We start from the raw sequence: 13,850 nt of genomic DNA on the forward strand, positions 1-13,850 counted from the left end.
TTTATTTTATTTATAATTTCGATTTTTTTATTTTTTATTTTAAATAAAATTCATTTTCATCAATATTTGTATTAATCTAGCAATTAGTATGTCATGTTTTCTTAAATAAATAAAATAAAAGCTAGTAATTAATTAGGATTTTCTTTCTTTATTTTAGAGACTAATTTTTATAGAAAAATGTAGTCGCTTTAAGATTTGTCCATTTAAAATAAATGAGATGAGTCTCGCTTAATAAAATGTATAGATTGCGGGGCCCTCAATAAATGTACATTTAATTGCTTAGAATTCGGGAGGAGCCGTTTAGCAAATTTCTCGGCCCTACCCAAAATAATGATACGCTAGTCGCTTTAGGCGCGTATTTAATAATATTATCTTCTTAAACTCGGGTGCGTATTTCATGCAACCCAAATCCAAATCCCAAAACATTGAATAAAAATGTGTTCCGGATTGCGGGAGCATTTCATGTGATGTAATCCAAAGACATGTTTTAAACAATGTTCACATTCTGGTAAAAATAATAATAACAATAATAAAAGCGGTAAAAAGATAAAAATTGCACATGAGCTCATAATTGTATAAAAATCAGATATTTAAGCCAAATATGACAGTTGAGCGACCGTGCTAGAACCACGGAACTTGGGAATGCCTAACACCTTCTCCCGGGTTAACATAATTCCTTATCCGGATTTCTGGTGCGCAGACTGTAATACAGAGTCATTCTTTTCCTCGATTCGGGATTAAAATTGGTGACTTGGGACACCCTAAATCTCCCAAGTGGCGACTCTGAAATAAATAAATAAATCCTGTTTCGATTGTCCTTCAATCGGAAAAAACTCCCTTCACCCCTCGCGGGGCGGTAAAAAGGAGGTGTGACAGCTCTGGCGACTCTGCTGGGGACTTTTATCGAACCCAGAATCTCTGGTTCAGGGTTCAGAATTCGAGCTTAGATAAATTGTTGTATTTAATTGTATCTGATTTTCCTACATGTTTTATGCTAAATGAGCTAAATGTTACCGCTTTTATATTATCTGAACTGTATATAAACTGTGCTGAAACCTTTCTCTTCTTACCTCCGGGGAGAAGCTTGCTGGTCGAGGCTCCCTATTCTGTTAGTGTCAATACCTGAAATAAGAAAGAGGACGGATAAGTTACGAAGCCGGATGGCCTTTTGGTTCCCGATAAGTTGCCCTCTCCTCGACTCGAGTTGTCCGCTCGGGTACACAGTCTAGAACATATACCCAGGTTATAAACCTAGTATAACGAAACCTCATGCCGGATCCCTAGTAGGAACGCTTATTTGCATCACGTTGCATTTGACTTAGGGGACTCAACATAGGGGTTGGGTCCGTCTAGGACTAGCAACCTGAAATGAAAAGACCATTCTGATGCATCCTACTTGCTCTGTACATATATTTGTTTCGAACTTGCATGTTGACCGGTTTCTGAATCTCGGGAATGTTGGGAAAATTGAAGGAAAAAAAAAGAAAAAAAGGGGAAAAAGAATATATCAGTTAGGGAGTTAATTGATTATTTTAGAAAAATCAATGACCAATTACTGGCGAAACTCTACCGAAATTTTGAAAAAAAAAAAGAGGAAAATATTTTATTTTGTTTTACTAAAAAATATAGAGAAAAAAGAGTCTTTTATTTTTGGAAAAATAGATTGTTTTATTGAAAATGAAAAAAAAAATCGTTATTTTATCTTTTTCAAAAATAGAAAAGGAAAATAGATTGTCTTGCCAGGAAAAAATAAAAATGAAAAAGAGTCATGTTTTAAAATAGTTCGGTTAATTGGCCCGAACTACGCGGGTTTGATTCTCACCGGATGTGAGATACGTAGGCAACCCTCATCGGGTCCAACCCTCCCTTTTTTTTGCTAAATAGCCAAAAACCAATAAATAAATAAAAAACGTGTCAAAATTTTAATTTTGTCATAAAGAAGTCGGACGGTGTCTAGCCTTCCCTTTTGCTAAACAATAGCCAAAAAAAAATATGTCAAATTTTAATTTTGTCATAAAGAAGTCTGGTGACGCTCTTTTGACAAGACATAGCCGAATGTTCCCGAAAGGGACGCCGGAAGGCTGACTTTGCATAAACAGCCACCTTTGGGTCATTTCTTAAGATTTGGTCCAGTTGACCCACACAGCCTTAAAAATCTTCGTCCCCGAGACGTTGAAAGGCCGTGTTTGCAATATTGAGTTTTCTAATTTGAAAAACGATAAAAAGAGTCATAAATAAGTCAGGTGATGTTGTTTTGTCATAAATAGCCGAATGTTCCCGAAAGAAACGCCGGAAGGCTGACTTTGCATAAACAGCCACCTTTTGGGTCATGTTTAGGATTTTTGGTCTAGTTGACCCACACAGCCCTATAAATCTTCGTCCCCGAGGCGCTGAAGGGTCGTGTTTGCAACACCAGGTTTTTATTGTAATTTGAAAAGAAAAAAAAACAAAAAACAAAAAAAAAACAAAGAGTCGGCGGTCAGGTGAATACCGTTAGAATTTTATCATAATAAGCCGAGCCAGCTTCGGTCGCGTCTTAAACCGTTCTTGCCGAAATAGCCTTAGAGTATCTTTCAGTTGTCGAAAGGTTATTTTCGTAAAAGAATGGACAAGTTTGTAAAGTGTCAAAATAATCCTCCCCGGCCTCAAAATTCATGTGAGAATTGGAAGGGGCCACATTTGCAAAAATAGCCGTTTGGTTGCATTTGACAAACGGGGAAAGGAAGCTGGCCGTTTGTTTTTGAGTTTGTAAATCTTTTGATTAGAATATGCGGGTTGTTTGATTTTCAAGTTTGTAGGTCATCTTTAAACCTTTGAAACCCAGTTTGTTTTAATATGAAAATTAAAAAAAAAATGTTGAGTATTGTTTATCTTTATTGGTCCGAACTACGCTCGGTCTGATTCATGCGGGGTCATGATACGTAGGCAATCTCCATAAGATTCGACCACCACTAAAATAAAATAAAAAAATCGAAAAAAAGACAAAAAAAAATGAAAAAAAAAATGAAAAAGAAAATGAAAAAAAAGAGAGGAAAAGATGTTATTAATAATGGGGACCAACAGAGTCCATTCTAACCTGTTTCGCTTTGAATCACAAAGAAAGTTAGGTGGTTGGTTTGTGGTAAGCCAGAAATACAAGACACAGAAGCACACTTTGCGGGGATCAGGCTTGATAACAGAAGCACGCGAATCCTATTGGGACTTGTTGACTAAGGTTGATGATATTGAAGTTGGCAATGGTCTGGACAATACTGATGCGAAGCTCAGTGGCTAAGATGCCAATTTTGATAAAGTGGGAGGACGCTCCGTTCCTTGGTTAGCAAGAGAGAAGCTTGTGGTGGCTTATTTTGTGGTCATTTCTGTTGTCCAGATTATTCTTAGGGATGTAATCCGAATATTGTCTTGTGTCAAACCTTTTTATTTTTCCATTTTTGTCATAGCGATTTGTTTAAGTTTTGTCCAGGTTGTTTTAGGATTTTATTATGGTTTGTTTTTGATTGTTTTGTTATTCAAACCATTTCACCGGTAGTCTAATACAAAATCCGGTCTTTTATTATTTCCAGTCATCTTTTTGTTTAGTCCTTTCATCATTTTGTTCAGCGCCTATTCTCGTGACATGACATGCGCACACAGTTTGGGCCTAATCTTAAAAGTTAATCATAAAACCCTCGGAAGGTGATCAAAGCATTTAAAGGAAATAAGAACAGTTTGAGATTATTTGAAGCCCGAGTCATGTGGAACTGGGGCAAGTAAAACATAAAGAAAACTGTTAAATGCAAGATTCACCAAATTGGCATGAGGGTCGTTCATGAGAATGAGAGTGTCGCCCAGCAGTGATTTAGAAATGACAAATGAAAAAGCAAGTTTTTAACACAATTGTCAAGTCCAGCACCATCGGAAGAGACTATAAATCTATGATCAATTGTGTTGTTTGCACTTGGCATGTTTTGAAGACTGGAATGACGAAGGCATTTTGTTCTGCTACCTAAACACTTTATCCTTCGTTACCCCTTTTGAGCCTTATTTATTTTCTTTCATACCTCTCGTTCGGAATCAATAGCAACGACTAGGAAATACGAGCCTGGAAGGTAAAGAAAAAAAATCAAAAAAAAAACGAAAAAAAAGGAAAAGAAAAGAAAAATGATAATAATAAAAAAAAAGTCAAATGAAAACAGAGGAATTGGGAACTACGTTTGACCTGATTCCTCAAAGATGATACGTAGGCGTTTCACGGCTCGGTCATAGGGTGCATAATGGCCACAATGGTCACAGTGTACATGGTGTAATAAAAAAATATAATAATAAATAATCCCCAAGCAAGAAACTGGGCCAAGGGTTGCGCTTGTTGTAAACAAATATGATTTCGAAGGTTGTAATTTTGAACCCCAAATTTGATTTATTTTTGAGCCTTTAATACCCTTTCTTTCTAGCTTGTCCAAAAACCCACATTACGGTCCAAAGAAAGACCTTCTGATCAGTCTGCAAAAGATGCCAAGTCAGACAAATGAGAGTCTTACCGGCGAACATAACATTCTGTTCCACAGCAGAAAGGACTCTAATCTCCAGCAGAGAGAGTCATACCGGCAACACTCCAAATCCCCAGCTGGAAAGTGATACAAATGAGAGAGTCTTATCGATGAAAATCTTCACGGACACCATAAGGCGATGAAAACTGAGAGAAAAACCAAAATGAGAGAGACTTGATAGTGAAAACCCTTCGGGCACTACAAGTCGAATAAGATTGAGAATCAGATGGGGAATTGTCAATTGAAGGTCTTGAAAGACGATTGACGACGGAAGATAGGCCACAAATGCATGCCATGACCATTAGAGTCGGTGTCTGCGTTTGATAGGTTTTTATTTATAGTTTCTTTTGTTACAGAGTCATCTTTTTCATTTGTCTTTTATTCTGTTCCCTTTTTATCTTTTTCCTTTCATAGAAAAACTCCCCAATAGAGTCTGTCTGGTCAGAACAAGTGTGAATTGACTTCAAAATATGCCATCAGCTTTCCAATTATGCAAGATAAGATCTGACTAGTACATCCAAGTGGTATAGTCAGCGAGGAACAAACGCGAGGCCAGTGTCAAAAAAGATATCCCCAGCAAAAGGGAATTGACAAAAGGATTGACAAGTGTCAAGAGGGATACCCTTGCCGAAATCAAAGGTTATAAACCTCAAGGCCAAGGCCCGTTGAACAAAGCAAGGAGAGCAGTGAACATAATTTGGGAAAATTCATACTAGACTAAAAGGTCGGGGAAATGCCAGTTTCCGAGCTATGCCACAAAAGAAGAGGGATATCCCTAGCAGAAAGGGATTATCCCCAGCAAATAATATCATCCCCAACAAGTTGTGGAGCGCAGAGCAAGGAAGGAGAAAAGGAAAAGCCATCCCAGTAGGAGTATCACAACCAACCACCGCATTTTAAACTAACAAATTTTGTTTGATTTGAAGCAGGTAAAGGAAATGGCATCGATGTCGGAAATACATGCCATAAGGGAGGCTGTCAAACTGGGGCAGAAAATTTTTCTTTCATTTGGAAAATTTTCTGGAAATCAGGTACCCATTCGAGGAAGAATAAAGATAACACCAGTCTCAAGGGAAGTGGTCTTTGAACCAGTGTTGCCCCCAATATAATAAGTTTCAATGGAGGAAGTTGTTCCCCAGCAGACAGAACAAATGGATGACACTTGTGTTTAGAAAAAGCAAAAGCCATTATCATCCCCAGCAGCTTCCAGAAGAATGAAGCATCGATTTGAAGGGATAAAATTCCCCAACAGTGTTATCCCCAACAGTCTCGAGGAGTACAACACAAGTTTAGTGAAAATCGGTATCCTCAGCGGTTCCTTTCGGGGAAAGGCAAAACGAGTCTTAAGGGAGGTAGTCTTCGAAGGAAGAAGCTATGCAAAAAAAAAAAGAAAGAATACAAAAGAATTATAAAAAAAAAGAATAAAAAAAAAGGGAAGCAGTTTGCAGAGTAATGAAACATCCTACTTAAAAGGGAGTAATTTTGGAAGGAGTAAGATAACATATTTACTTAGCAGAGTTATCCTCAGCAGTGTTATCCCCAGCGGATCATCGAGATGTAGAAGCATCCTCGACAGAGTTTCGGGCAACCCAGAGTGGGTAAGGAAGAAAAGGAAAAGTCATCCCCATCAAAATAATCCCCAGCAGTTTCGAGGGAAGACAACACATGTAAGTAAATAATTCAGGAAGAAGGAAATGGTTCACCAATAGGAGAGGCATTTCCTCCTAAGTTTAGTTTCACCCATAGGAGATGCATTTCCTCCTAAGTTTACTTTTACCCATATGAGACGCATTTCCTCCTAAGTTTAGTTTTGCCCATAGGAGATGCATTTCCTCCTAAGTTTGTTTTAGTTTCACCCATAGGAGATGCATTTCCTCCTAAGTTTAGTTTCACCCATAAGAGATGCATTTCCTCCTAAATTTACTTTTACCCCATAGGAGATGCATTTCCTCCTAAGTTTAGTCTTACCCATAGGAGAGGCATTTCCTCATAAGTTGTTGTTTAACCAATAGGAGAGGCATTTCCTCCTAAGTTTAGTTTCACCCATAGGAGACACATTTTCTCCTAAGTTTGTTTTTACCCATAGGAGAGGCATTTCCTCCTAAGTTGATTGTTGAAATCAGGAGTCCGCCTGGAGAATAGAGACATTCAATTTCAAATTTAGCAATCAGGAGTCCGCCTGAAGAACGGAGACATACAGTTTAAATTTCAAAAGTCAGGAGTCCGCCTGGAGAATAGAGACATTCAATTTTAAATTTAGCAATCAGGAGTCCGCCTGGAGAACAGAGACATACTTTTCAAGTCTGATGTCAGGAGTCCGCCTGAAGAACGGAGACACACAGTTCAAGTATTGGTTGAAGTCAGGAGTCCGCCTGGAGAACAGAGACATACTTTTCAAGTTTGATATCAGGAGTCCGCCTGAAGAACGGAGACATACAGTTTAAATTTCAAAAGTCAGGAGTCCGCCTGGAGAATAGAGACATTCAATTTTAAATTTAGCAATTAGGAGTCCGCCAGGAGAACAGAGACATACTTTTCAAGTCTGATGTCAGGAGTCCGCCTGAAGAACGGAGACACACAGTTCAAGTATTGGTTGAAGTCAGGAGTCCGCCTGGAGAATAGAGACATTCAATTTCAAATTTAGCAATCAGGAGTCCGCCTGGAGAACAGAGACATACTTTTCAAGTTTGATGTCAGGAGTCCGCCTGAAGAACAAAGACACGCAGTTTAAATTTTAAAAGTCAGGAGTCTGCCTGGAGAATAGAGACATTCCATTTCAAAGTTAGCAATCAGGAGCCCACCTGGAGAATAAGGGAATACAATTCAAATTCTAAGTAGTCAGGAGCCCCCCTGAAGAATAGAATGACGATTTATAGGTTGAAATCTCGTCAACCTAAATAAAGGAGTGACATTTTTAAAGTTGTTGTTGAAGTTGGTAGCCCGCCCAGATAACAGAGGCATACATTTCAGTCTTTACATTTCAGGTGTTGAAGTTGGGAGCCCGCCCAGATAACAGAGGCATACATTTCAGTATTTTCATTTCAAGCATTGAAGTTGGGAGCCCGCCCAGATAACAGAGGCATACATTTCAGTCTTTACATCCCAAGCGTTGAAGTTGGGAGCCCGCCCAGATAACAGAGGCATACATTCAGTCTTTTCATTTCAAGTGTTGAAGTTGGGAGCCCGCCCATAGAACAGAGGAATACATTTCAGTCTTTACATCCCAAGCGTTGAAGTTGGGAGCCCGCCCAGATAACAGAGGCATACATTCAGTCTTTTCATTTCAAGTATTGAAGTTGGGAGCCCGCCCATAGAATAGAGGCATACATTCAGTCTTTTCATTTCAAGTGTTGAAGTTGGGAGCCCGCCCATAGAACAGAGGCATACATTCAGTCTTTTCATTTCAAGTGTTGAAGTTGGGAGCCCGCCCATATAACAGAGGCATACATTTCAGTCTTTACATTTCAAGCGTTGAAATTGGGAGCCCGCCCATATAATAGAGGCATACATTCAGTATTTTCATTTCAAGTGTTGAAGTTGGGAGCCCGCCCATATAACAGAGGAATACATTTCAGTATTTTCATTTCAAGTGTTGAAGTTGGGAACCCGCCCATAGAACAGAGACATACATTTCAAGATCAAGTCAGAGGACAATAAAACAGAGGGTTACAATAGGAATCCCCAGCACCGGGAAGCAGAAGGTTGCAACAAAAGGTCCCAGCACAAACTCAGGTGCATGTGTAAAAGGGAAGAAAAGCATTGGAAGAAAAACACCGAAAGAAATGCAAGCAGACAAGAAAGCAAGGCAACAAGAACAAATTGCAGTCTAGCCTAGCTTCTTGTTTTCTTTTAAGCACGGTGTAACAAGGAGATCAGTAAGCAGTAGTAATAGCATGCAACAACAGTAACATTGCAGTCCCACGGTAGTCCCAGCTACCAAAACTTCCCGAACTACATTGACCTGATTCCTGTTTAGCCCAGGATATGTAGGAAACCTTTGAAGCAAAGGTTCGGTCAAATCTTTTTCAAAAAAAAAAATGCTTCACACGGAGTACTTGGATGGGCAAAAAATCACTCGCTTTATCTTTGCACGAAAACCCTTCGTGTCTTCGGGCAAAGAGGGGCAGCTGTAAGCACGTGATTTTTGCCCAATATGAGAATTACTCCCAAAAAATTCAAAAATAAAATAATTTTTCTTGGTGTGCAATTTTGTGATATTTTGAATAATTATTTGTATTTGTCGGTGCATGTTTATTTGCTAAATTAATAATAAAATACAAAAATATGTCGCATTTTGCATGTAGGATTTAATTCTACAATTTGTTACTAATTAAGTTTGTTTACAAAAAATAAAAATTTACAAAAATAGGCATCGTTTGCATTTTTAGCATTTAATGTCCAAATATACAATTTTATGCTTAATTATTACTTAATTGTGCGTTAATTGTTATTTGGAGTTAATTTGCACTTTATAACTTAATTTAGTTCTTAATAATAATTTAAGTATTTTTATAATTTAGTTTTAGAGAAATAAAAGAAGAAAAGAGAGCGAAAATATAAAGAAAGTCGAAATTGGGCCTCTTTTTCGATTTCAAGCCACAGGCCCAAAAAATGGCCCAATCTTCCCAAACGACCCAGTCCATTTCGAACTGGGTCGACCCAGTCCATAACCCAACACCCCTTCTTCATTTTGTCAAAACACAAAACAAAACAAAAAAATAAAGAAACCAAAAACCCTAAAAAACTAAGAAAAACATCCGCCCCCACCCTTTTGTTTCTTCTCCTCCAAAGCTCCAAGCACACAACCATGGCTGACCCTTCTGCTGTTGCTTCGTCTCCAAACAAACCCCATCGACGACCAACTACTGCTCACCTCAAGCTCTTCATCTTCTTCGTCCGAACGACCATCGACGTCTTATGTCCAAGCTGCTCACCCTCGCCATGGACAGTCGCCATTGTTGCTCACGCAGCTGCTACTGCGCTGCCTTCTTCTCCGACTGCCCTCACCCTCGTCGTCAACCCCCATTTCTGTCGACTACAGTCGACAACCAGGGACGACCCAAACAGCCCACCTGCTGCTCACGCAGCTGCTACTGCTGCCATTGCCTTCGTCGACCACTGCTTCCGAGCTGCTGCTGCCGAGTTACTGCGTCGACTTCCTCCCTGCCTGCTGCCTCGTCCAGTTCCCCCCCCCCCCCCCCCCCCGTTGCTGCGTCTTCAGTCGATGGACAGAACCAGTCGACCAAACGACCACTTGCTCTCATGACTGCTGCCCGCACCCCAGCTCCTTCACGTAACCAAACGAACCCCCAGACAACGCTTTTGCTTCTGTTTTGTCGACCCCGTTGTTTTCTTCACCACTGGAAAAAGAAAAGAAGAAAAGGGCTGCACAGGACAACCTTCTCGTTTGTCGCCCGTTCGTGGTCGTCTTCGGCGTCAAGTTATCTTGGTGCGATACTCATTTCCGAACAGATTGTTTCCATCCAAGTTCATCGCCATTTGTTCGATGCTTTGGTCGTCAAAACAGTCCGTACGGTGTCGTTCGATCCGGTTAGTAGATTTTGAGTTTTATTTTTGTCCGTATCTTGTTTTGATATTTGTCGAATCTAAAATCGGTAGATATTTGATTTTTGGCTTTGTTCATGTTCATATGTTTTGTTAAATTAATTTTCAGATTTCACATGGAAGTTAATTAGTTGTTTTCATGTTTATTTCATGTTTGTATTATTGTTTAGGTAAATATTTGTTAGTTTAATGTTTGTTAGATTTAAATTGAAATTTAATTGATTATTTCTTCAATTTGTTTCATGTTGTTATGTATTTTCCAGAAATTATTAATGTTGTTTGAGTCGTTTAATCCGTCATGTTTGTTATTTTTTTTTTAAAAAAATAGATTCATTCATGTTCTTACTTTGTTTGTTTGATCTTGAATCCGAAATTTGTATAGTTTGATTTCTTGTTTATCATTTATGATTATTTCTTGAATTTGTCTCATAATTTTGTTTAAGTTTAATATAGGAATTGTTGGTTGTAATGTTGTTAGAGTTGATTTTAAGTTCAATATTATTGAATTAAGAAATCTAAATATACTTGTTTGTTGTTGTTGAATCTGAAAATAGGTTTGTTGCTAAAAATATTGTTCAATCAAATTTTAGTTGTTCTTTGTTGTTCAATCATGTTCATGTGATTTGTTGTTGAAGTGTTGAAGAAATCATGTTCATGAGATTTGTTGTTTGAATTTGTGTAGAAATTGGTCATATTGGCTATATTTTGGTTGAGTGTGATTAATTGATTTGTTATAGTTGATGGGGTAGTTTGGTAATTTGCAGTACGTTCAGGGGTAGTTTGATAATTTCAGTAAGGTCGGAGGGGTAGTTTAGGAATTGTACATTTTGTAATTTTTTATGTGAAGCATGGGGGACAAAATGAAATGGGGCGGGTTTTGATATAATTGTTTAATATAAAGGGGGGACAAGACAAAATTTAATGGGGAAGAATCTTGTATTTATTTAGTGAAAGCATGGGGGACAAAATATAATGGGGTGGGGTTGATATATTTATTTAATCTAATGGGGATGAGTGGGAAGATAATGGGTTTGGTAGGGGAAAATGGGTTAATTTTAATTGATTAAAAGATTTATGAGATGTGATATAAGTAGAAGTCTTGAAATCAGATTTAGGGGATAAGGAGAATAACAGAGAATAAGAGGGAAAAAAAAGAGCTGAATATTGAAGAGAGAAAGAAAAATTCCGAAAAATATTAAAACTTTCAAATAAAAAAAACTAAAAAAAAATCTTCTGCTTTCTTTCATTGTTTGAAATCAGCATTAATTGTGGTTTTTTAATCAAAGCTTGAAGCTTTTATTTTTTGGGATTATTGCTCCACTGGTTTGCAAACTCTGTTCCTGGGTTGTTACTGCTGCTGGACTGTTGTTGTTGTGCTGTATTGTTATTACTGCTGCTGATTCTCATCTTCTTTGGTTTCCAATACCAGGTACACGACTGTAATACTAGCTATTGCAAAGCTAATAATGTGGAAAGTATGAATACATATGAAGAATGAAATTTTGAAGTTTTAATATCATTTTTATTTCCTTTTATCGATTGTATTTAAACTATTTCATGTATTACTGAATAATAATTGAAATAAGAAAAAAATAACATAAGTTAGTCTTTAATGAATCGGTTTGGCAAAACGGGTTAATTCACTAGTTATGAAGGTTTCAAAATTATCAACAGTAGGTTAATCATGAATAAGTAGCTAAATTTAGTTAAGGCATGAATTTGAATTAATTTTCGAAAATTAGGCATTAAGGCATTTGAGTTCAGGCAAGATTAGAAACTTCGTTTAAGTCTAAAAGACTTTCCAAAAAGATTTAGTAATTATGGTAAAAATCTAGTTTCAAATGGTTGTGAATAATTAATCTTAATAGTATTTTTTATAACAATGCCGAGTTTTAATCTAGCTGTATTTGATTCTTTTGAATATTAGTTGTCAAATTTTTATTTTATTTATAATTTCGAATTTTTTTATTTTTTATTTTAAATAAAATTCATTTTCATCAATATTTGTATTAATCTAGCAATTAGTATGTCATGTTTTCTTAAATAAATAAAATAAAAGCTAGTAATTAATTAGGATTTTCTTTCTTTATTTTAGAGACTAATTTTTATAGAAAAATGTAGTCGCTTTAAGATTTGTCCATTTAAAATAAATGAGATGAGCCTCGCTTAATAAAATGTATAGATTGCGGGGCCCTCAATAAATGTACATTTAATTGCTTAGAATTCGGGAGGAGCCGTTTAGCAAATTTCTCGGCCCTACCCAAAATAATGATACGCTAGTCGCTTTAGGCGCGTATTTAATAATATTATCTTCTTAAACTCGGGTGCGTATTTCATGCAACCCAAATCCAAATCCCAAAACATTGAATAAAAATGTGTTCCGGATTGCGGGAGCATTTCATGTGATGTAATCCAAAGACATGTTTTAAACAATGTTCACATTCTGGTAAAAATAATAATAACAATAATAAAAGCGGTAAAAAGATAAAAATTGCACATGAGCTCATAATTGTATAAAAATCAGATATTTAAGCCAAATATGACAGTTGAGCGACCGTGCTAGAACCACGGAACTCGGGAATGCCTAACACCTTCTCCCGGGTTAACAGAATTCCTTATCCGGATTTCTGGTGCGCAGACTGTAATACAGAGTCATTATTTTCCTCGATTTGGGATTAAAATTGGTGACTTGGGACACCCTAAATCTCCCAAGTGGCGACTCTGAAATAAATAAATAAATCCTGTTTCGATTGTCCTTCAATCGGAAAAAACTCCCTTCACCCCTCGCGGGGCGGTAAAAAGGAGGTGTGACAAACACCAGAACTGAAACCTCTGCAACTTTTCTAAGGCCAAAACCACTCCGAAACACTCCCGAGCCCTCGAGGCTCCTAACCAAACACTCACACTAACTCAACAACATCCTACGAACTTAACCATGCGATTAAATCGCCAAAATAATATCATAAACGAGGGATCAAACCTCAAAATCATCACTTTTTTCATCAAACTTCATAAACTTTCAAACTTAGAGTTTTAAGTCCGAAACACGTCAAACGACGTCCGATTTAAACCAAATTTCACAGAAAGTGCTTAAACCACATATAAGACCTGTACCGGGCGCCGGAACCAAAATACGGGCCCGACACCAATGCTTTGTAATTCATTTTTATTTCAAATTTCCAAATAAATTTCAGAAAAATAATTTCTTTTAAAAATTTATTTCTCGGGCTCGGGACCTCAGATTTTGATTCCGGGCATACGCCCGAGTCCCATATTTTTCTAAGGACCCTCTGGGACCTTCAAATCACGAGTCCAGGTCCGTTTACCTAAAATGTTGACCAAAGTCAACTTTAACCATTTCAAAGCCACAATTTATCAAATTTCACATAATTTAACACATAAGTTTCTCCAGCTACGTGCCCGGACTGTGCACGCAAATCGAGGTAACTAAAGGTGTGGTTTTCAAGGCCTTAGAAGCACGGAAAAAGGGAGAAAACCGGTGATGACCCTTTGGGTCGTCACATTCTCCACCTCTAAAACAATTGTTCATCCTCGAATAGACATAAGAAGGAAGTACCTGAGTCGGGGAAAAGGTGAGAATAACGGTCTCGCATATAGGACTCGGACTCCCAGGTCGATGCCTCAGGAGGCTGACCTCTCCACTGAACACGAACCGAAGGAAAACTCTTCGACCTCAACTGGCGAACCTGCCGGTCTAGAATAGCTACCGGCTCTTCCTCATAAGATAAGTCCTTGTCC

Source organism: Nicotiana tabacum, chromosome 11 (genome assembly GCF_000715075.1).
Source record: "Nicotiana tabacum cultivar K326 chromosome 11, ASM71507v2, whole genome shotgun sequence".
Taxonomy (NCBI): Eukaryota; Viridiplantae; Streptophyta; class Magnoliopsida; order Solanales; family Solanaceae; genus Nicotiana; species Nicotiana tabacum.